This window comes from Maniola hyperantus, chromosome 14 (assembly GCF_902806685.2).
Source record: "Maniola hyperantus chromosome 14, iAphHyp1.2, whole genome shotgun sequence".
Classification (NCBI taxonomy): Eukaryota; Metazoa; Arthropoda; class Insecta; order Lepidoptera; family Nymphalidae; genus Maniola; species Maniola hyperantus.
Genome location: NC_048549.1, coordinates 10786984 through 10811506, shown reverse-complemented (window position 1 = coordinate 10811506; position 24523 = coordinate 10786984). Strand labels below are relative to the sequence as shown.

At 38.0% G+C, this 24523-nt stretch overlaps 1 protein-coding gene across 1 annotated transcript in view; it reads left to right on the top strand.

The window, feature by feature from the left end:
* Ntan1 (N-terminal amidohydrolase 1) overlaps positions 1-24523 on the top strand; it is a 100987-nt gene that overhangs the window by 8002 nt on the left and 68462 nt on the right. Inside the window, exon 2 of the mRNA XM_034975781.2 lies at positions 13186-13220. The gene's annotated coding sequence lies outside the window, so the exon portion shown is untranslated. The remainder of the gene's footprint in view (positions 1-13185; positions 13221-24523) is intronic.

The window sequence follows — 24523 nt, the reverse complement described above, 5'->3', positions numbered from 1 at the left end:
GTAAAAAAATAAATAAATCACAAGTGGAAGTACCATTGGTGGCCTTATCGCTTTGACTCGATCTCTACCAGGCGACCAAGTTGAGGAAGATTTAATGACTAGAGAAAGGGTTTAGGGTGTACAGTACGTGGCCGAACGAAAGACATTTAGGATTTGTAGAGCGTTGTCTCTGTCACTCATACCTATATGTATATATGACGTTTTGTCGGTCTCAACGACATACAGAGACAGTGCTCTACAAATTTGCTATCTCCTTCTAAAGGTCGATGTACATTACTTTCAGCCGCGTATTGTGCAAGTCGTCAAGCAGGGCGTTGTGTGTGTCCAAGACTTTAAATAACAATAGTTTCCAGAAGAACACGGAAGCTGTGCAGTTAGCATTCTCCTCGGCTTATCTCGTCGGTACTCACCCTTTAATTGGCAACTTTTACCGTCAAACCGCAGATTAGCTAACGGTGAAAGAGCAGCGAATTAATTAAGAAAATACCCGAGTGTTTCAGGTAGACAATACAAGGTACAGTACAAGGCAGAAAGTAATGTAGGAACATCGGTCTTAGAATGAAATTTCGGCTTTAGAAAGCGTTGTCTTTGTCATATAACGTTTTGTCGGTCTCAACGACAAAGACAACGCTCTACAATTGTGCTCTCCTTCTAAAGGTCGATGTACATTACTTTCTGCCGCGTACTGTAACTAAAGGAATAGTGGCCGGCTTACATTATTCCCTTAGAATTCAAACGCACCGATCTAATCCGAAAAGTTAGAGGTGTGTGCCCGGAATCGAATCCTGATCACCCGAATAGGAGGCGGAAGTCCTAACCACTAGGCTATCACGGCTCACGGGTATTTTTGGAGTTATGTGCGTTTTAAGAAATTAAATATCACTCTCTTTAATGGTGAAGGAAAACATCGTGAGGAAACCTGCATGCCTGAGTGTTCCCCATAATGTTCTCAAAGGTGTGTGAAGTCTGTCAATCCGCACTTGCGACTCGCCCGATGTCGCCCGTCCACCTAGTCGGGGTCTTCAAACGCTGCGCTTTCCGGTGCGAGGTCGCCATTCCAGCACCTTGGGATCCCAGCGTCTATCGGTTTTTCGAACGAGATACCAGTAACAAATTATAAGATATGGGAAAGGGATTAGAGAGCAAGCGGTTTTGCTGGTTTTTTAGGAATTTGTTGATTGTTTGTATAGAACTAAATTGACCCTGGGATCATGTTAGGATGAGATGAAGAGTGTCCAGCCATCTTTTAACAGTATGCTAATCGTCTATTGGTTAAATTTCTATCGTTTCAATGCTCAATTACCGCCGGCAAGTTGTTGGGCGAGTTTATATGGAAAGCGGGGAACAATCCATCGTTGCCGTTAGATGCACGCTCCGCCCGGTGCCCGACGACGATTTAATTAAAGTATTGTGTGCCCGCCAACGTTATTAAGGGGATGCCTTCACGATGGCAAAACAACAAGTACCAAACGGTTTCAAAACATGAGAAACTAAAGGAATTCTTACCCGTATTTGATGTTCCGTAACGAAACTTGAAGGACCTATTGAGTATTAACCAGTGACCTCTATATGTCGCATTTCCGAGAAACGCATTCGAGCAAAAATCGTTTTTTGTTAGTATAATTTAATAAAGGAAAATTAATTATGCTAGTGTGTAGCCTAGTAGATAACATCGACAATCGACATATAGGCCATATAGGCCAATACTCGTATGTCCTATCTCAAGGCTTTACGTCAAGGTAGGTTTCATCAGAGGGCCCGAATGCTCTTTCGCTCGCAATTTAAAAAAAACTAAGCACTACAGTGGATAAGTACAAGAAACAATTTCCGTGAGTCCTCGCTTTAACAACAAACTCTCGATAAGGGATTATACGCCATTATTATGCAAAGCTCTAAGGTTTCGGGAACGCAAACTCTCGTCAATTAAGGTATCGCAGAAACTCATCTTCCATCCAAGTACCCCGGCCGCAGTGAACCTATACGGCACAATGGTATAATGAGACATCGGACAAACGCCTAGATTGTTCTAAGCTAGATGAAATGTCTACACATGGGCCAGGGCCGGAGCTAAGGGCCGAGGAATTAGACTGGTTGCGTATAGGCGCAAATCTCAAATTGACCAATTTTTGGCCTGAACACGGAAATTATTGTAACAAAAACTCAGTTACTTTTGTTAACCCTTGAGTCACTCGAGCTAAGCCGGGGGTAATAGCTAGTAATTTTTATTATGTAAACTGTCGTATCTATTCCTGTATAGCACGTTAGGACTAAGATTAAGCCTAGAAATATCCTTCAATTAAACCTGCGCGTCGCTCGGTTTCGTTAACTATCCTGTATGCGTTATTCCCGTTGAGTCACATCCCCGTGAGTAACACTGTGACTCAACGGGATTTTTTTGGAATTGTTGTCCCGTTGAGTAACACTGTGACTCAATGGGAATTTTTTGAAATTGTTTTCCCAGTGAGTCACGCCTTCATATTCCGGGATGACATTTATTTTCAAATCCAAGGTGGCGGACATGCACTTTTACAAAAAATAGACATGGGTGTCGTTTTCAGGGCTTTCCAGGTTGCTGAATTTGATGATGACATGCCACTCTTTCAGACATATTCTTTTAGGTTTAAAATAAAATCTACTCTGTCCTCATGCCTCCTAGCTACGTCACTGGCATGAAATCTAATGGCAGTTAATGACTCTGATTGGACGATCGGCTGCCAGGATTGGGAAAGCGGTTGTCTGCGCTTTATGGTCTCTACCGCCGTTTTTAGTATGAATTGCCAATTCGGTATTTAATTGTACAGTTAGAAATGAGTTAACAGTTTTCCATTGTGAGGAATGAAAGTACCTAATGAGATGTATGTGCAGATCTAAATTCATCTGTTATAACTTATAACCATTTCGTTATTGCATTTAACCGCGTTGTATTGATTGTTTTCCTATACCTACATAAAAGTTTTGGACATAATTGGATGAGCATGGACCGCAAAAAATGTAATGTATCTTCGCACCCAAATAAACGTGGAAACCTATAACTTTACCTATAACTAGATAAACGTTGCTTATGGGAAATTCGAATGTAGATTCTAGGTATTATGCAATTAATTGAACATAGGTGATAAAATTGTTCATTGCAGCACCTCGCACGTACTAACTAGTTCCTGAGGCACTGGGAAATTGCTAATGAGGCTCATAATTAAAGGGCTCTTGCAGGAAATTGCCACGAACTCAACGTAAAACGACTCATATTAACGCCAACGATGGTTATCTACCATCTACTAGCTAATATAAAGTTAATGATGCCTGTAATTCGGTCGTACACGAAAACTTAAAAATATTAAATTGATACAGCTTAAAACGATGCTGTCATTTCCGACATGTAAAGATTTGTATGCGTTTGTTTATTCCGTAGACTGTTAGTTCGATTGATTGGACAATCTGGGAAAAATTCGGTCTGTTCGACTCCTCGGACTAACAGATTAGAAACGTGTAAGTGTGGTTCATTATTTAAATGTGTGGTTATCGAACAATATGGAGAAAAAGCCGGTCAAGTGCGAGTCGGACTCGCACACGAAGTATTTCGTACACCAAAAACATTTTTTTAAAATGATGTACCTACTCACAAATTGACGGTTTTCGGATTTTTCCCTTTACTTGTGCTATAAGACATCGCTACCTACCTGGCAAATTTCATGATTCTAGGTTAACGGGAGTATCCTATAGGTTTTTTTCGCAATTCGCATTAGGCCAGCGTGGCGCACTATGGCCAAACCTTTCTCTTTACTCATAGAGCCTCGATAGTTCAACGGTTAAAGGAGAGGACTGAAAACCGAAAGATCGCCGGTTCAAACCCCACCAGTTCCACTATTGTCGTACCTACTCCTAGCACAAGCTTTACGCTTGATTTGAGGGGAAAGGGGAATATTTAGTCAGCATGATTAGTGGGCTGGTGATGAGATGATCATAATCATTATGTATTACAATCCATTACAATATATCTACCTATGCACATTTGTAGTGGTGTCTGAAAGCATCGGGCGCTGCCGGCGGGAATCAATTGCGCTCGCGCAGCGAAAGTGATAACAGTGAGATTGTCATTGTAAAACCAATCCTTTGGAGTGGCTATAAAATGAAACAGGAGTTATTTTTAGCTACTTAATGGTTTTACCCCGTCATCTGCAGATATAAAACATGGCTTCGGGTGAAGTTAGAAGAAAAGGTAGCTTCTTTAAACATTTTCAGATGCTTTCAAAATTTTTACAAAAGTTGTAGTATATCAGCTGAATTCGTGCTATATAACCGTTTCCATAAACATGAAATTAGCTGTTGTTTTCTAGTGTTATACTTAGCCTATAGATCCCTTGCCTTAGGTTTTAGGGGAGATCATCATGAAAGCAGCAACCGGATTGGTGTTGGTTTTAAAGTTTCCAGACTGTAAGCAAATATCGCTACTTATCATTGTAAAAATCTAACATCAGACCATCAAAAAGAGTAATTTATTACCTATTTTGAATAAATCTTTTGACTTTGACTTTGAAAAGCGAAATGTGTTAGTTTGTCTTTTCATCACGCAACACGCCGCAACACGCGAAGCATCTGATCGACGTCATTTTTTTACAGGTAAAAATTTGAAAGTGATATAGGCTACATTAAATTTTATCCCAAAAAATTAGTTTCCACGGGTTTCTTGAAAAAGGGTGTTCTTCTGAAAACAATTCATGCAGATGAAGTTGCGTGCATCATTTATTATTATTACCTACTAAGTAGTTAGTGCAAAAACTAAAATTTTGCAGCATGAGAGCCGGTTTGGTTTTTAAACCTTGGTTTTGCACCTTGGGTCCTGTTCCGATTTAACACGTCCAATTTACAATTCTGATCGTGAAGGCGCAGAGTTGAAAACTAGTAAAGGAATGCTCGCTAGTTGCTAGCCGTTCCCTCCCGTGTTCTCACGAGTCGGAACTTGTTCGACTGTCTCCAAACGACACGGATTTTAATCGCAACACCGTCATTGCTGATTTATCTGCCGATGTGCGCCTTGCTTAGATTTTCCCGTTGCTTATGAACCCCTGGTACACTAGAATTTACCCACTTACCTAGTGGATATATATATATATGTTTGTACGACTTAATAAATGGCCATTTAATTTTACTGTTGTTGTGCTTATGACCTTTTGTGTAAATTGCTTTCGTAACTTATGATTGGGGACGTGGTTCCAACGTGATCTTTAGTTCCTCTAGGAGTCGCCAAAGATCAAATCCATAAAACTTTGATGTTTAAATAATTTAAGTAGGTACCTACCTAAGTATCTATCGCGTTCTTCCGAAACGAAAGGCAAGATAAGTGAACTAATAACATCTCCGGAAAAAAATTGTGAAAAATGGAAACTCATGTATAAATAATGTGATTTGTTTAAACTGGACCACGTTAGATAATATAAGTTCAATATTCCTCTCTCCTAACCTAATGATCCTATAAGGGTTTCTTTTGAGGTACGGAACCCTAAAAAAGGCATTAGATCAGCATAGCTTAATCTGTGAACATTACATGGCCCTCTTTCATATTGACGACCTCCCTGACGCAATGGTGAGCGGTGTGGTCTTCTCTAGTAGGGACTTCCACATGCTACGATCTTGCGCCGCTTGAATCTAGCGTCTCCTTGAGCCTCGCTTGACATTTATTGCACAATTTGCACGTTGATAGCATCTCTAACTTTTCGGAGTTATGTGTGCGAGTTTGGAGCAATGAAAATATCACTTTCTTTAACGGTCAAAGTAGATAATACAGCAAGAATGAATTTTCAGCCAATTACCAAGAAGTCGTAGATATTGTAGAGCTAGTAAATACTGCAGTGTAGCCGTGCGGAGGTCTCGTTCTCACGTGCCGTTTCCCGAGTCGCGGGCGCAGCGGCCACGCCTCTACAAGGCCTATCATGTCCGACTGTCAGTTGGTTTAACCATTGCACTAAAGTGACATTACTGCAGGGCTTTATCATTATTAATTGGTTAATTAAGGTATTCAACGATTTTGGACTTTTGCTTATTTTGGTAACAGCTACTGAAGTGGTCGCATAACATAGTTCGCAACAGTTCGAGATGTCAATCAGGGACACGACAGACAGGGGTAGACGGGTAGACGGACAGACTGACAGACAGACAACGAAGTGATCCTAATATAAGAGTTCCTTTTGAGGTACGGAACCCTAAAACTCGGTCTTTTTGACAAATAACAATGTTGCTGAGTAAATCGATTGATTACGGATAGATTGACTATTAATTTCGGCCGTAGTTAGATATCTAATGTCAATGTCTGGATTTCTTGAACCTTTGAATCGTCCCGTTGACATTTTCACCCAAACAGCGCATTTCGCAAATCCCCGCAATCAAGATGTTCAAACCCCCATTACACGTTGTTAAAAGCCCGCGGGTGTGTTCCTTAATCCATCAAATTACAAGCCGGCCATCATCTTAATATCCCCCGCCCCTCAGCCTTTCAATAACCAGTACCGCATTGATAGAGCGTAATTATAGTACGGCGTGCGCTCGCTTCAAGCGAATTTGTACGGTAATACGGTGTAGAGTTTGTATTGTGGGATTGCTTCGATGTCTTCGATGTGGGACTGTGTTTGCGTTTCTTATTTTATCTTACCTTATTTTTGTCCAGTTTTTATATTTATATTTATTTATTGGCATCCAAAACAGATTACAATAATAATTATAACCTAATACCATAGTTAAAAGTTTCGTCCTTATTGTAATCCTAAATGGTTGCACAGCATGACCAGAGTTTAAAATGCACGCAAATTATAAATAACAATAAAAATAAATAATAGCCTAATAATTAATTATGTAAGTAGAAATATGTTACTAAATTTAATAAAAAATAAACTACTAAATATTCATACTACTTACATGATCTGGTGGGAGGCATCGGCTGTGGCTAGTTACCACATTACCGGCAAAGCCGTGCCGCCAAGCGATTTAGCGTTCCGGTACGATGCCGTGTAGAAACCAAAGGGGCATGCATGGGTTTAATAAAAACTGCCGTACCGCTTCCAGGTTAGCCCGCTTCCATCTTAGACTGCATCATCATATACCACCAGGTGAGATTGCAGTCAAGGGCTAACTTGTATCTGAATAAATAATAAAACCGGCCAAGTGCGTGGCGGGCCACGCGCAGTGTAAATCAAAGCGTTCCCACGGGATTTTTAAAAACCTATTTCTACGCATACGAAGTCGCGAGCATCAGCTAGTAGCTTTTATAATACAACGAGGGTCCGGTCGTCACGGGCTCTTAGTCCATGGTGCAGTGAAACATTAAACCTGGCGCGAAGTTTTGATGTTATACAACAGAATCATGAATACAGATTACAGGTGCATTTTAATGACGTTGCACATTTACATACAAAGTTACTTTTGAGGATTTCAATGTAAATGTGAATTATGTAAATCGGTTCGATATCCTTCCATTGACTTCTGTAATAACGATGCTAAGGAAGGAAACGTGTCGTTAACACGAATGAAATATAGACTGGGAAGTTTTAATTGCATTTTTTAACAGATTTTCTTATTAGTTGGGTTATGTTCCTTAGCAATTTCAGTGGACGGGTTTCAAAAGTTAATGAATACTTAATTGATTTATTTATTCAATAAAAACCAGGTACAAAATGTATAAGGCTCATCAGACATTATTTCAAATGTCTGATGAGCCTTATACATTTTACCCATTGATGTTGGAAGCCCCCATTTTACCATTGTAACCTACTATTCTGTTTGGACCTAATGTTCATTTTTGCCAATTGTGAGTAAATGCAAATAAACTTACTTGACGTGCAAAATTGGCAGTAGAATGTTTAGGCTTTCTATTGATAAAAAGCAAAAAAAAATTTATAGAAACTACTCCTAGCCGATCCTATGCATCTACTTTTAGTTTTAAACTATTTACTGTTAGTGATTTCGTGGTTAAAAAAATTTAGATTGCAAACCGCCATATTTTGGCGTGATAACTTAAAATTAAGTTCTTCTTTCTTGATAGTTGGTTTTTCGTACTGTCGTCCCAATCGATAGGTTCAAGTCAACAAGCCTTCGGATTGCAGATTTTGGAGATCCTTTCTTTTACTGTTGAGCGATTGAAGCTTTAAAATAAAGTAAGGACTACCCCCATTTCTGACGGTTCAAAGTTCGAATAACATCGTTCGCGCGACATATCACCCGGCCACTTAGTTATCGCCGAGAGCTCTACAAATCGTCTGGCTCTGGGTAAATGTCCTATGAAATTGCATCGTGAGTCCCGCTCGGACCATAAACAATGCGAAACGCGACGCGTTTATGATCCAATAATAGCTTTAAGACAATATTATCAGCCCCGCTCACTGATATAACTGGGGTGAATACATCTTCGTGGGAGAATGCTATCAAAGGTTGAATTTTGTACCAAATCGATACCAAGGAAAACGCAAGTTCGAACCCCGCCGGTACTGCAATTATTTTTGATAAGTATGTTTAAAAAATATTTAGAAACTAGCTGATGCCCGCGATTTCGTACGCGTGGATTTAGGTTTTTAAAAATCCCGTGGGGACTCTTTGATTTTCCGGGATAAAAAGTAGCTTATGTCACTCTCCAGGTCTTTATCTATACCCATGCAAAAAATCACGTCAATCCGTTGCACCGTTGCGCCGTGATCGAAGGACAAACCAAGAAACCAACAAACAAACACACTTTCGCATTTATAATATGGGTACCTAGTGATTTCATAGAATTGTAGGTAAAAACACTGTTATAAATGTTTTTAGGGGTTAATCTCTGGAACTACTGAACTTGACCGATATTGAAACCGCCAGGGGCTCGCTCACGCACGGTATACCGTTCGCACCCGTGGGCATGGTTCTGACGATTTTGAAAACGAGACTATAATATCTGTTATTTAGAACAATACTACAGACAACTTCCAATTGCCTTGAGGACAACGGGAGAGTAATTTGAGACGATTTGGTGTTTCCGAGAAAAAAATTGATTCTGTAAGACATTCTGCCACTATTATAAATGTAACATATTTCTATACTAAAATAGAACATTTATACAATACTAGCTGTTGTCCGTGACTTCATCCGCGTCCCACGGGAACTGTCTTTTCCCGTGGATTTTCCAAAAAAATATCTTTTATAACTAGATGTGTAAAGACCGTGCTAATGGTTTACGGGGATACTTTCGTCAATTCGAAGTGTCCTACATTGAGATAATTCTCTACTATGTGTCTCACTCACTTTGCTGAAGTGGTAAAACTTAATATTCATTAAAAACAGAAATGTGTGTTAAAAAGGACAAAACACTAACACTTCAGTCAGTACCCATTCCGGAGGAATCCTCTTACCCTGTGTCTCTAACATTATTAGAAACTTTATCGTTCTAACTGTATGCGATTAAAAATAAATAGATGGCAAGATTCCTCAAGTCTCGTTACAGTGTTCCTAATGGTCTCAGCAGATAAACATCCCAGGCATTAGCATTCAGATATTCAGTTACACGGCGTTAGTATAAAACTGTAATTCCCGGCACCACCGCGCTCGTATATTCGCCACCGGGTATCTTATTACTGAATATCTTCTGCAATACTGCCACTATTTATTAGATTGAGTCGTGAGACCGTGCGCGGTAGCCGGGATTAAATAAATAAATACGAATATTCTAGTGCCCATTCAGTGATTCCCAAACTTGTGTTCACTATCAACACGCTGACTTGACGTTTCAAAAGTTTGGCCACTATCAACATGCTGACTTGACTGAGTTGGGCTGAGTTGGGAAGTATACCAGGAAGTAGCAAAAAAGTTTGTAAAACCGGTCAAGTGTGAGTCGGACTCCATCGTACAAGTTTAAACACTATGTAGGTACTTTTTTAATTTGTATGGCGGCCATTTTGTAATTTGCCATCTTGGTTTTTTAATTTTTTTGTTATAGCGGTAATAGAAATACACACTGAAAATTTCAATTTTCTGCCTATTACGGTTCATAAGATACCTACAGCCCGCTGACAGACAGACGGACGCGTCCGTCCGTCGTATCAAAATTGATATGAAATCGACCCGTTCGCACCATAGTGGGACGGTACGGTTAGTACCCATTGCTTTCAGTTTGCACCCGGGCGCTACATGGGCTCTAGCGGATCCTGATGGCGACCGGGCATTTTGTTTTCGTTGCCCTATATGGGCGCTAGCTACAAGTTGGCAAACACTGTTCTAGTACAAAGCCAATAAAGTAACGGTGTTTGCTTACGGAGAGGCTGGATGCAGGTTGCGGCTGCGAATGATTGCCTTGAATTGGTATTAGAAAAATTTTCTTTTATCTTATCCACATAGATTTGTATATGTAAAAAATGTCTAGATTTCAATTAAGGTTTTAATTAAGTAAATAACTATTCTATTTATTCGGTTCATTCTGCATTCCCTTTTAGTCCGTATGAGTCAATTATAAAATAATTGCGCTCTCTTATTTTATGTGCTACAACAATTTAGATCTCTTCCGTAATCGCAATAGTTATGTTTCTCTTTTTAAACGGCATTGAACCTCAGAACAAAAAGTAAAAGCACTACAGCATAAAGAATACAGTGGAATAAAATTAAGGAGTAGAAAGAACTTAGAATAGTCCGGTAATTTCTCCAATCTACATGATGATATTGAAGTAAATTGAGCATAGAATTTTCTGTGTTGCTCCCTAGTCTTAAGTTACACTACCTGCGTTCATTAGTAAAGGATTAGTATGGGTTTTAAGAAAATTATCCGTTTGAAATCGGATGCTCAATACCGGTATAAGAAATCACATTAGATCGCACGCCACATCATCAATAACAGTTTATTGGCGATACATTCACGATTGATTAAATTGCAACGCAACCGGTCCCGGCCCGGTATTATCATAAGTGATACCCGGTTTATAGCTCTATTTTGCAATCGCCGTTCATGCTTTATAGCTGTCGATACTGAGCTTATTATTTCGAAGCTACGAATAATAATAAGCTTCGAATGTGCAACAAGTGGTTAGACGTCGATCTTTAAGAATACCGTTGGTAGTTTTGGATAAGGTCTGATGGAATCATAGACGTCGTTAGTGATAAACTCCATTTTATTCTACGTCTTGCTACTACGAAAATTACAATAACTCCGTTCTAGTTTCAAAACCACCCACAGCCCCCGCTCTATCCTGCGTTTTTACAGTTTCTCGTCCAATAACTTACGATGAGTGCTATAAATTGAGTGACTACATAATCATTATGAACCAATTCAGTTGCAATATTTATGAGTACGATTATATACTAATTAAGTACCTACCATCATAAGTTTATTAAAACATGATTGTCGTCAAGCGCAAGCCTATGTTGCAATAGGCTTGCGCTTGAAGACACTCATCTTTAAAACTTCAATATAGCCCTAATCTGGTTATGGTCAGAAAATTATTCTTTCTTTACATGAGTCTTTCTACATGTTCGTTTATGTTTTGTTCTGATCCTGTCCCTTCACTACCTTCGATCAACAAAATATCGATGTTTTGCCCATTAAAAACTAATCAATAAAATATATGCTTACCTAACCTTATAAACGGCAAGGCCTCTGTTAAATATAGCTGCCATACACTATGTTTATAGATTACCTACCTACTTTATGATCCTAACAAATACTGTCTCTTTAATACCTAAGTTTATGTCGAGATGCGCAATGCATGCCGAGCCTTCATGTCTCACCATTTTGTGTTTATGACTCTATAGCAGTTAGTATTTCGTAATCGATAAATAATTTTATGTCAGTGCGGATTAAAATTGCTTCCTATATTTAGAGATAACCAATTTATTATTTCTAGCTTCTGCCTACGGCTTCTCCATCCTTATCTGTTTTATATTATAGCGAAGTGAATATATCTTCGAAACAAGTAGGAGTTAAAAGTTAGCGTGCTAAATTGTGTTTTGATTATGTTATTATAATTACTTAGTAGATTGTCTTTATAGAATAATTTAGCCCATTTAAATTTTTGCTAACTTTTTCTTCAAAATGTTAATATTCCAGAGATAAAACTGAGATAATGTTTTAAAGTGTCCACTAGCAACGGAACTTGCTGAAGCCAGCTCTGTTTGCACGTCACTTGCACTGTAACAATCGTAAACTTCGGCAAAGTTTGTGTACTAAAATATGCTGAAATTGACATTGATATAACAATGGCAGCTTAAATTGCTAGTGGGCATTAGCATTCAAAATGTTACATATTGCAACATTGTTATTTTGCCTTTTGAAAAGAGTATTTTTTTAACTTATAGAGCGCATCACTGCAATCTGACCATCTGGATGATGCAGCCTTAAGATGGAGCACGGTTGCCTAGAAGAATTGCTGAGTTTCTTGTCGATTGAGTTAAAACGAGACAGAGCTATATCTCTCACATAAATCTGTCTCGTTTTATAGATTTCAGCCTTAGTACAATATGCTTAAAGGCCTTGATCGAGTCTTGCTAAGTTGGAATAAGTGAAATATTGTAATTAGTCACATGAAATATTTTAATAAGAGAGCCGTTCGCGTTATACAACCCGACTATTTAACGTGCAATAACAGCTAGTTTAACATATTAAAATGCATAAGGCGAAATGTTCGTTTATAAACGTAGTATGTAATAGTGCAAGTGTAAAGGTTTATGGATGTCAATAATAGTTTTAATGCATAGTGTCATTGTTCATGTAGCATTAGCATAGAGATTAGTTGTAAATTGCTTCCTCTTGAAGCCTCGCTGTCATAAATTGTTTAATTATGCTGATGAGGGTATATATTATCGCCTGTGTTAAAGTTTTGAAGTAGGTTCCTATCAAATTATTTTCATACTTTCATACTCACGCGGAATAACTAATATTCACAGTTGCCTCATTGGTCTAGTACAGGGTTGAAGAAACATAACATGTTTAATCCCGACCCGAACCCATCCGGGGTCCTTTTTCACAGGAACTGAAGAAAATGCTCTTGAAAATCATTCTCGTGCCTCAGTTAGCACGTAAATCCGTAGATTCTGCGTCTGATCTCTCCGATCGTGTTGGATTGCCGTCCCATCCGACTATTAGAGTGAGGTGATAAAGAGTGTACCTACTTGTATTGTGTTTGAAAGATCAAGTTTTAGAAAACTTGTTTGTAGGTTTGTTATTTTATTATTTTTTGTTTGTTACAGATTTGGAGCTAATCTTCTACACAATGTTACTACAAGTAAGTGAAAAAAATGTCAGCAAGAACCATTTAGATTTCCAATTAAGCTCTCAAGTGTCGCGTGTTCCGGTCGCGCGTCGCGGTCGCGTAACTCAAAGTCTGCCTGCCTAGTGTCAAAGAGATTGTCCATAAAGTTTCGTTCGTCCGCTCTCCTCAAAATGCTCTCCATACACTATTCTAGACACAAAACAATGGGCAAGTGTTGTCGATTACATGTGTAGGGCGATTGTCTAAAACCTGCATCAATCATTATTACAATCTCAATTGTTCTGATTGGCTGAATTTGTGCGATTCTTGTTGCAACAATGCATTGTAGCCAATATTGAGCGAGCACTAACCAATCAGAGATGATTGCGATCGTGACATTGTAGCTGTCAAACAACCGCGGTAGGGCCACAGGTTGAGATCTATATTGACGTTGCTCAGACCTAAGACGTTGTTAAAACGAGATAGCGTTATATCACTGACATAAATCTGTCTCCTTTTAACTGAAACTTAAGTCTAAGCAAACTCAAAGTACGCTCTACAGAATGCTGTTCCATGTTCCTATGTTTAGGAGATTTACGTACTGTAAAAATCCGATCTTTCAGCTTCGTTCCGGACGCATTCAGCCATTATACCACTGAAATAGTGGTTGTCTTCCCGCGGCAGAACGATTTGCCCTCAGTAGTACTATCGAAATTTTGAGTAAACTAAGAAAGTAAAAATGTTTTTGTTTTGAAATAATAATTTAAAAAAATCATCAACTCGAAAGTGTGAGAAACAATAGTAACTAACCAGACGTATCGTGAATAGTGGGTAGATACATCTACTCGAACCGCGCTGCCAATAAAGTGAAAAAGTTTAGAGCAAAATAAGCTCTCGCTCGTAGTGATACTGCGTTAACTAGCCTGCACGCACGCGGTATTACTATTGGTTCGAGGTCTCTTTTTTTTTTTTGTTTTATCTTGATTGTAAAGCCATTTTTGATTCTAACATATTTTTTATGTTTGTTTATTTGTTGATTTTGCAGTGATTTGTTCAGTGGCGTGCACAGGAGTTTAAGCCAGGGTATGCATTTAGGTATGAACTTATTTTACGGCAGGTTATACAGAAAATTAAGCATTGATTTATTATAATGAGGGTAAGCAGTGCATTTATGCTTCTATGAGCTGCACGCCACTGGATTTGTTGTGATTGAACCTATCCAACGTAAATCGAGTCTTATTTCCGATATTTGTAATGGGTGTAGAGCTTATAGAGAATGACTGCCGACACGCCTCTTCGTCATATTTATAAATCGATTGTAATACCACGACAAAATCATTTCGCTTCGGGAAAACAACTATTACAATTTCAGCGTGTATGCAATACGTCGTCCACTGTATCGCACTCTGAACAGTTAGGAGATGGCATGCCCTGTTACAAGTGTGTTCCAGCTTAGCATATAAATGAACTATGAGGCGTATGTGGTTATTATAATGGTGTGTGAAATTACAGTCCGGTCGTTTGTCAAGCAGGCAGAGCGGTGCTGGCCCGTGATTAATTTCATTACGCCGCTCTTAATCAAATGCGAGGGAGCCACGCTCCTTGCTCGGCCTTTATTAGATAGAAAATAATCATTTTATGGACTCACTTAATGATCATACCATTACACACTTTAGTGGCTTTTATAACGCAGAAGTGAGTTTTATCGCAGGAGACATGAAGTTCAGTTCCGGAGATTGGGTAATGAAATTAGATTCTTTTTAATTTGACTTGGCTGCAATCAAACCTGCTGGGTAATGGATAATGATGCAGTCTAGGTGGAAAGTGCTTGCCTAGAAGATGCATATATTAAAAATGGAGATAGAACTTGAAACATGAAAGGCATTCCATATCTTAGCGGTGCAAATAAGTAACGAGTAAGCAAATTTTTCGACGTGTCCCTGAAATTTTTATTACGAGTGCAGACTGCAGACCTTGGAGATGCCTTTCTTTGTATTTACAATAACAGCAGTTAACTTTACGAGTCATGCAAATATCGCACTAAAATTCATCCGATGCTGAAGTTGCCGTGTCGCGCTTCGGTAGGACTAAGACTATATGGTAGGACCACAGACGCCGGACACCCCCGATCGCCAAGCTTAGGCTTGCTTAGCATAAAAGTCGGCCCACGCCCGTTCGGTACTCTCATTTCGCACTTTGTCTTGATTACATGACTTAAATCCACCAATTACAACAAAGTAATCTCCTCTGTCCCCGCCAACATTTTACGATTTTGGTTTCATGCAAAACCTTGTATATGCGTATTCTTGAGGTTGCAGAATTCTCTGTGTACTGTGACGATGTCAGCGTAAAAGAGATTGATGATGCCTATTGTCTTTTGGCAACTTTAGTAATATCCTTGCTACTCCAAATTATGAAGCGAAGGTAAGGCTCTTGAAATACACGTCATAGACGACGCCATGCTTGTAATCTAATACGCAGAAGCAAACCCAGCACATAATTCCCGAGCATAGATCATACACACGCTGAATACCAAGATTGGCATAATGACACCTGCCCCGGGCGGCGGCTAAGTGCTAACTTACGGCCACATTACCACTGACACATGTCACATTATTACACGCAATCTGTTAGCACGAGACGAATATTAATACACAAACTATACACTGTACAGTATAAGTCCCGCAAATTGCTATTGCGCTGGAACCATGTTTCATTAACATCGAAATGACGTCAATGTGACGTCGGCCGAAATAAAAATATACCATCAGTTCGAAACTTCAGTCTTGTGCTAACGTCACTAAAATGGCGGCCACGCGCATTACCAATTTGCGGCACTTATCTAATTCAATACACCTACCGGTAGGTGTTATAAACATTTTTGGATACGGAAGATGAAAATAAAGTATCAGGACATATTATAACGACTCCAGTCTTTATAAAGGGACAAGATAATGTTGCTTGTAAATAAATTCTAGACGCAGCAACAAATGAGAGCTGAACAGGCGAGATACTGCAAAAACGTTTTAAAATATCGTGCACATTGTTACATGTAACGTGAGATTGTTATAAATCTCTGTTATTTTTCGCGTTCATAAAAGAAATAGAGCCTCGCGATGCTTGGTTAATCTCTCTCTCTCTCTAATCAATGGATCGAACCTTGGTCCCTGAATCCTTTCCTCGGAGCCCGAAGTCTTAACCACTAAGCTATCACCGCTTTTTTAGCATTCATTAAAATTACATTTCAATGATCTTTATATAGAAAAATTATACTGCTCCAGGATTAACCAGTACAGCAGCTAAAATCGATTATTTAGTTATAACAAGCTACGGACCACTTTGGCCAGTTGTAAGAAGATTAGTCAAGTATTAGGAGAGATCATTAATAATTATTGGCATTTCGGACCCCAAACAGTCAAGTTTAACGAAGGCCCAAGGTACGGCAATTATTTACGAGGTGTTAACAAGTAATTCCATAAACTCCGGTAATTAATTTGCTCAATTTACAATGTTATAATTACTTACCTAAGCTCATAATGAGTTTCCTAACAGAAGCGATTTCGACAGGAGATAAATAATTTGAATGAGTAACTCTTGGTTTTATATCTTAGAAAATAAAAATACTAGATGATGCCCGCGGCTTTGTCCGTGTAGATATTTTTTAAAATCCCGATGTAACTCTTTGATTTTTCGGGACCAAAAGTAGGCTATAATAATGCCCTCTGTACCCTTCTTTGGTTAAACGGCTGGACGGAGAAATGCTAGCAGGCAGACAAACAAACACACTTTATTAATTATTTATTGTCATAATGAAACAAAATAAATTCAATATTGTTCCTAGATACTTTATAGAGAACGAATGGCATGAAATTAAATCACGAATGACATTAAAAGTCGTTTCGGTTATTTTACCTACAAATCTATTCGACCAACAAAACAATAACCTTAAATCGAATCTTATAAATAAATCTTTCTTAATCTTAATAGCATCTGCGATACGAATTTGTACAGAGTATCTAGAAATAGTATTCAATTAAGCGGACTAGGTAGCTTTTATTGGAGTAAAACCAATATCATACGAGTTATATATTGGACTGGAAGCGGCTAAAATACATCTGCCTTTCAATCTAGTAGTTTGAAAGGGCTTTGGCAGACGTGCATGTTAACGTCTGTTCAATCGTTAAAATACGTTCATGCTTTTGGCGATGTTTCAACATTTAAACTAATCTAAAACATTAAAATTATTTAAATAGCTCAGCCCTGTGTTTGAAGATCTATTCCAATATTCAAAAAGTATGCCCAAGCGAACAAAAATTTTCACGGTCCGTTTGAAATCTAGACGTCACTGAGGTTGCATTGGTGCTAAAGCACCACTGAGTTGGTGCCATTTTGTTTGTTCAATAGCCCTGTCCATACGAAGTAATATATAAGTCAATGTTAAGGGATAACTTTGAAAGCACTATTTTGAGTCAGACGTTAAAATATATAGAAGATCCATTCGGGGTCTAATCCAGTGCCTCTTATGTTTCTCATTCACATTAATGTTATTCGATACCTTGCTTAACTTAATCAAACTTTGTTTAATTTTGGTTGCGATTTCATCAATGCAAAATAAGCCTTATCCGAAAATAATTTGATATTTTGGCAGGTTTTCAGTACAAAAGCTGTCATTACGCGCAATTTATTGCTCGATTAGACGTCACTCTACGTTGGGGAAATCGGCGTCGTCTATGTGATTTAGGTACCTCAATACAGTTTTCTGAAAGATTTTGATTTTGAATTATCACCTAAAGTAAGTATAAATGTTTTATGGTCTGTGGTAAAATATTAATACGGTTTATAATATCGGCCTCTACAGATAAAAGGTTAGATATAGGAGGTGTGTCCAACGGGCGGAGTCGAATTGAATATAAGTTCGAAAGCAACAAATAAACAATATTCGATTGCCCGCATCTGGGATAGAAGAAATAAATATCCGACCAACCGAACATAAATTATTTGTAAAGCAAATGTTTGCTTAAGCCTTCAAGCTATGTAAACAAATCCTGTTATTAATGTCTAGCGTAGAAGGTAAAGCCCATTGTTTCTTTTGGTGTGATAATACGGGTAATAAAATGTTATGCTTTAGATGAAATTATGCTCTTATGAAAGCCTCAATTATTTAAACAAATACGGACGAAAATAGATCGCATGAATAGGAATAAAATAAAGTGTCTATCATCAAATTAAACATTGCAACTAAAGAACAAAGTAAGCATTATTTAAAATTTTCAAAAATTCTCTAAATCTCTAATTACTTTTGTCATTGAAATTTACTAAAACCCTTTTATATAAACATTCAGAATATCGACTGCGCTCGGAGTCGCGTTAAATCTAGATGGCAACTGGAAAGCAAAACATAAACTTTTACATTTATGAAGTGGTTGAAAATTAAATTCTGCAGCTGAATAAAGCGAATAAATCATACCATATCACTCCACACAATCGTCATGGTAAACAATAAAACAGCTATACGGAAACGCGAACAAAACAGCTCACCTCTTAAGGTGGAAGGCACGGTCTGCCCGCGAAATTCAAATTTAAGTTGGTTTTTCGCAATTTGTAAACTAATACGACAAAGTAGGCTTATGGCATTCAAATTGAGCCCCTAACAATATGATCATCACAGGCTTATATAAAAATCTTTACTTGAAAGTGTCCAGTTTAAGAAATTAGTCAAAATAATGAGTTTGACGTGAGCTACTCACAAATTGGTCATTATTTTGACTAATTTCTTAAACTGGACATTTTCAAGTAAAGATTTTTATATAAACCTGTGAAGATGATATTGCTAGGGGCGAAATTTGAATGCCATAAGTCTACTTTGTCGCATTAGTTTACAAATTGTGAAAAATCAAATTAAGGCAGACCCGTGTCTTGGGCCTTAAATACACAAAGATCTCGCCAGGCACAAGCTCGGATCGGGAAAGAAGCTCACAGATGTCACGACTCTGCAACCTCTCAATTTCTAAAACAAAACCACATCAAACGATTATCCTATCCCCTGCTACCGTTACATGCAGCGGCCACTACTCATGGTTTGTTTGTTCAAATTCGTTCAAATATTCTTCTTAAATCCTCGGGAATTCCAGTTCTTCGTTATTCTTTGTTTAATCCGTGCTTTCTTTGCTAAAAGTATTCGTGATTGGTTTGATTTGCAAAAAGTTGTTTTCTTTTCGTAGCCTTTGTAGTCTTCATTAATATAGTCGTGAATAGTTGGACCCTTTTTAACCGACTTCCAAAAAGGAGGTGGTTCTCAATTCGGCCCGTTTTTTTTTTAATGTATGTACCTACATTGATTTTTTCGAGGTTTCTGGACCGATTTACGAATTTTTTTTTTAACGACGGGGGGTGTTTCCGTTGTGGTCCCATAAAAATTTCTAGAACCAACTCCTCAATCCTGATGCTGCAGGGTCACTGCCCGCCTAAGTTATCAAAATTCAGGAAGTGTTTATAGTGAATTAACGTTGTACTTAGGTACCAAGCAACGAGTCCCAACTCCTCAACCCTGATGACACCCTGGTTACAGCACTCCTATACTATAGTGATTCAGAAACTGCGGATGGTGCAATATTATTTTAGGTATCAAGCATGGACTACACCGTTGAACTTCTAACTTTAAAATATAAAAAGCTGAGAACAAATAGTAAGGTCACAGCTAGCACAGGCGCAAGAAATAGAAACCATAAAGACATGTTCGATTTAAAATTCAGTACAGCAAAAAATAGGTCTTCGTTCTTCGTTGAGCGCAGCGCATTATGCAGGCGTGCCTCACGATCTCGAGAATACTGTTGTACGTTGTAGCCAACGTAGGATACTTGGTACAATGTATCGAGACATTGAGATGTCAATGGGAGATGTCAAAAATGTCAAAATAGGCAGAAGTAGTGGCACTGTTCATAGTTTCAGAGAACCTACTGTGAACTTCGTAAATTCCATGCAGTTTTGAATGAGCTTACTTGTTTATTTATCCACAAGATAGGAACGGCTTTTCTGAGTAAAAGTGAATAGAGATGTATCGAACGTGAAAATATAAGAATAGTTTACAGTAGACAGGACATATTGCACATCGAACTTTAGAAAGAGATTTCGGCTTCGTAACCGTTATCTCTTTTTAAAGATCAATGAGCAATATTTCCTGCTTCGTACTGTAATGCTATAAATATTTATTGTATCTAACTTAAATTCTCTACATACTGTTCTTCGTGTACCTACTGTATTAGTACAATATAAGACTAATTAGACCAACGACCTCTATAAGATAGGTCTTCTACTTCTGTCCTAGACTTCTTTTCCGCACTTAAACGTTGCCGTCCCTTATACGTGCTAGACAGGCGGGTCTTTCTGAACAAAAGTTTTTGCATGTTGTACTCATTTTTGCTAACAACATGATGCCCTGGCCCCTGTCACCCAGTGTCATACTAATTTTAACAGCTTCGTAGAACATGATTTTTGTTTGAAATATCCCCCTGCTTAATAGGTACTAATTTAGTTCAAAGATCGATATTTCAAAGCTCGTTTTTGGAAGTACCTTACAAAATATTTACATATTTATATTTTCAAGTGTATACGTGCTGAATATTTTAAAAACCATTACCAGTTTACCGCAATATCAACAAGAATTCCAAAAAAAAGAAGATGTACCTACCTATTATTTCGAACCGAGCGACTTTTATGCCAACCGATCAACAGGGAAAGAGATGTTTCATTATTTTAACATTTCTATCCTACCGTTATTTTATTAGACCACCCTTCAGTAGTATTACTATGATAATGGGGCCGATTCTCTTGTACACAATCTCTAGACTAAACTAAATTAACAGGTCTAAATCTAGTGCTATCCTATTCCGCAAGAAATATTATGAAAGGGATAGCAATAGATTTAGACGTGCCATTTTAGTTTAGTTTAGAGATTGTGTACAAAGGAATTAGCCCCAATGGATAGTTAATATTATCATATCAAAGACCTCCTATCTAACTAGTCAAAGGATTAATAACACCGCCATCTATCCGACATAAATCGGCATTAAGTTGATTGAGTTGAATACTATTCTGTTTACCGAGCCCACGTTTTATGTAAATGTGTTCTGTAAATTATTTATTATTGAAATCAGATAAATTATTAGACATATTACGGTGAGATGCTCGATCTTTTGTACTATATTACGAATATAATCTTATTAACATTCCCACCTAACGAAACCTTCATTTAAGTTGTAGATGACCAAATTGTAAAATATTCGTTTGCAATATTTTGATACACTTTGTATATACGAAAAACAAACATCGCCTAAGTTTAATGCATTGATTCAATACAGTCCGCGGCAGAAAATAATGTACATTAACCTTTAGAATGAGAAATCGACTTTGTAGAGCGTTGTTTCTATTACTCATACATATGTGACGTTTTGTCGGTCTCAACGACAGAGACAATGTTCTACAAAACAGCTATCTGTTTCTTAAGGTCGATGTATTTTATTTTCTGCTGCATACTGTAATACAGGATCGTTTACCATCCCTTTTTCATCCATCAATGGCGGGTGTAGACAAATGGTAGTCATTTGTTTCCGCTGATTGGTCCGTTCGAGGGATAGATCCTGCTTGATTGTTTACCGCGAACCCTTCGCTCGAGGAATAAATGAAATCCGCTATAAAAGGGCAACAAATCTTAAAGGCGAATCCCTGTAATATTTCGTCGCTTCGCATAAGAGCGATGCCTTTAAAGCTTTAAATGTAATGTTTGAAATGATTACAAGTTTAGATTTTTGCAGGTGTTGATACTTTTTAGGCACCTTTCAAAAAGGAGGGGGTTCTCAATTCGGACTATTTTTTAAGAAGCTCATTCATTTTCTTTATTTTATTCTAAAAACACCTACTTCGCTATTGTGGTGTAGATAATTAAAAAAAGAACTCGGTTAAATATATATTTCAATCAATCTTCCTCTTCTTATTTTGGAATTCTTGTTGATGTTGCGGTAAACTGGTAATTGATAATAATCAGCCATACTAAGATGGAATAGCTTAGTTCACTCTAATCTTATTTCGCTTACATCTAAGACTGCATCATAATCATCACGTATCTATGCATACTCCTTCCAGATGGAAGGTGGGATATGGCAGACGTAGGCGAAATTCTTATAACTTTCTGTTAGCTTTTCACGACCTATCCCTTTAACTTTAGCGAAATCTGATACAGACATAGTTTGCTTTCATTGGATACTTTTGGTTTCGTTAATTAAAGAGTTTCCACGGAATTTATAACCTATATCCACGCCGATGAAGTTGCGGGCATCAGCTAGTAAGAAATAAAACAAAGCAAAATAAATCATCATCATTGTTCAATTAATAAAAGGAGCGTAGTGCGTCAAACTAGGAGCGCTTCTTGACTTCTTGACAAACGATCGAATGTAATTTCACACGTCATTATAACGCTTGTTACATACAGTATCCTATTAGGCGTTAGGTGATTAATAAAGTCGTAGCGCCCCTTGTTGAGAACCTCATCACTGTTGAGGAATTCTGTAACGCTGTTGAAAATTCTACAAATTCTAACAAAACACAATGATCTGATGAGCTGATGATTTATCAGATCTTCTAACATAAGCTGTGACTGATTTGATTTGAACTATAAATGACTTGGATAAAATTTCAAAAACTAAAGTTATTAAGTTTATTAAGTAAGTAAAGTTTAACTAAAATAATATGGATAAATAAGTTTGAGTTTGTTTGATATGACCCATCATTTGTGTCCTGATGAAGGAAACTGTTGACGTCTTGGAGAATTACTTTAGCTGCAGTAGATGTTCGCAGGCTGAAATGATGATAATCAGTTTACGCAGTAGGTAGGTACTAACCTTTGAAGAAATATTGTTAGTCTTTAGTCTTTAGTCTAAATATATAAAAGGATTGACTGACTGACTGATCTATCAACGCACAGCTCAAACTACCGGACGGATCGGGCTGAAATTTGGCATGCAGATAGCTATTATGACGTATGCATCCGCTATGGAAGGATTTTTGAAAATTCAACCCCTAAGGGGGGGAAATAGGGGTTTGAAATTTGTGTAGTCCACGCGGACGAAGTCGTGAAGGCGTGACGAACACGCTAACCCGGTGCGGGCGAGCGCAGGTGAAATTGTGTGCGGAGCGTCCCCCGCTTCATACCCCGATTACCATCTCAAACTGTCGCGGACTATAGTTTCACTCGTTTTAAAATTAAATTATTCTGCTCTTTCCAAACATACATCGATTATTAATTTTTTGCTACCGCAAATATTTTTGTTGCACAAGAATTTTCATTACATGGATATAAGAGGGAGATAAAACCTAAACTAGCGGCACGCTATGATGGCCGGTTTGACGTTTGTCCGCTCATGAAGTTCCGTATTAATTGATAACGACTTTGAAGGAAATAATTGTATTACTTTATTGACGATAGTGGTGCAGAGATTCATAAATTTTATCGAATGTAGTTTTAGGTTTAGGACTCAAAATTTATTTATTAAATTGATTTCTTAAATGTATACAAGTGTAGAAAAATCAGTTTGCACCATTTAAGGGGTGAATGTACTTGTGAATATGAACAATTTTCACTATGTGGACAAACCTCTGAAATCGCAAAAAAATATCAATAAATTTTTAAAAATGGAATCTAATACGATCGTCACATAGGATCGCTGGCTAGCACAACTACTACCTCCGGCAAACTCGCGTCAATGCTCAATGCAAAACAAAGCAGTTTCGAATTGACGTTGCTTCGAAAAGTATAAACTGTCAGTGCAATGCGATTGTGATATAGTTTTGACCTGGCTTTGGATTTCAAATATTGATACTGCATTACTGTTGACCCTTGCTCGTTAATTTGGACTCTGTTCAAGCCCTTTGTTGTGGATTTCGTCGATATGACCGAACGTACGCAGAGAACTGTTCTAAATAGTCAGACACGTGAGTTCCTAATACGCCTTCGTAACTATTTCGATCGTGAAGCTCAAAATGGAGGGCCAATTTTACCTATAACGTCAGTGGTTGAACGCGTAGCTGATGCGCTTAATATTGGACAACGAACTGTTAGACGGATAACTAAAAAAAAATATGGCGAGACTGGCACAGAAGAAAATAAACTTCACACACCAAAAAAGAGAAAACGAGCAAAACCAGTCGTAGGCATCGATAGCTTTGATGCCGATGCTATCCGAAGACATGTTTACGGCTACTATTTACAGAAGGAGTATCCAACAAGAAAAAAGTTGGTGCATTCACTGAAGGAAGCTGGATTATTCTTCGGTGGGGAAAGTTCT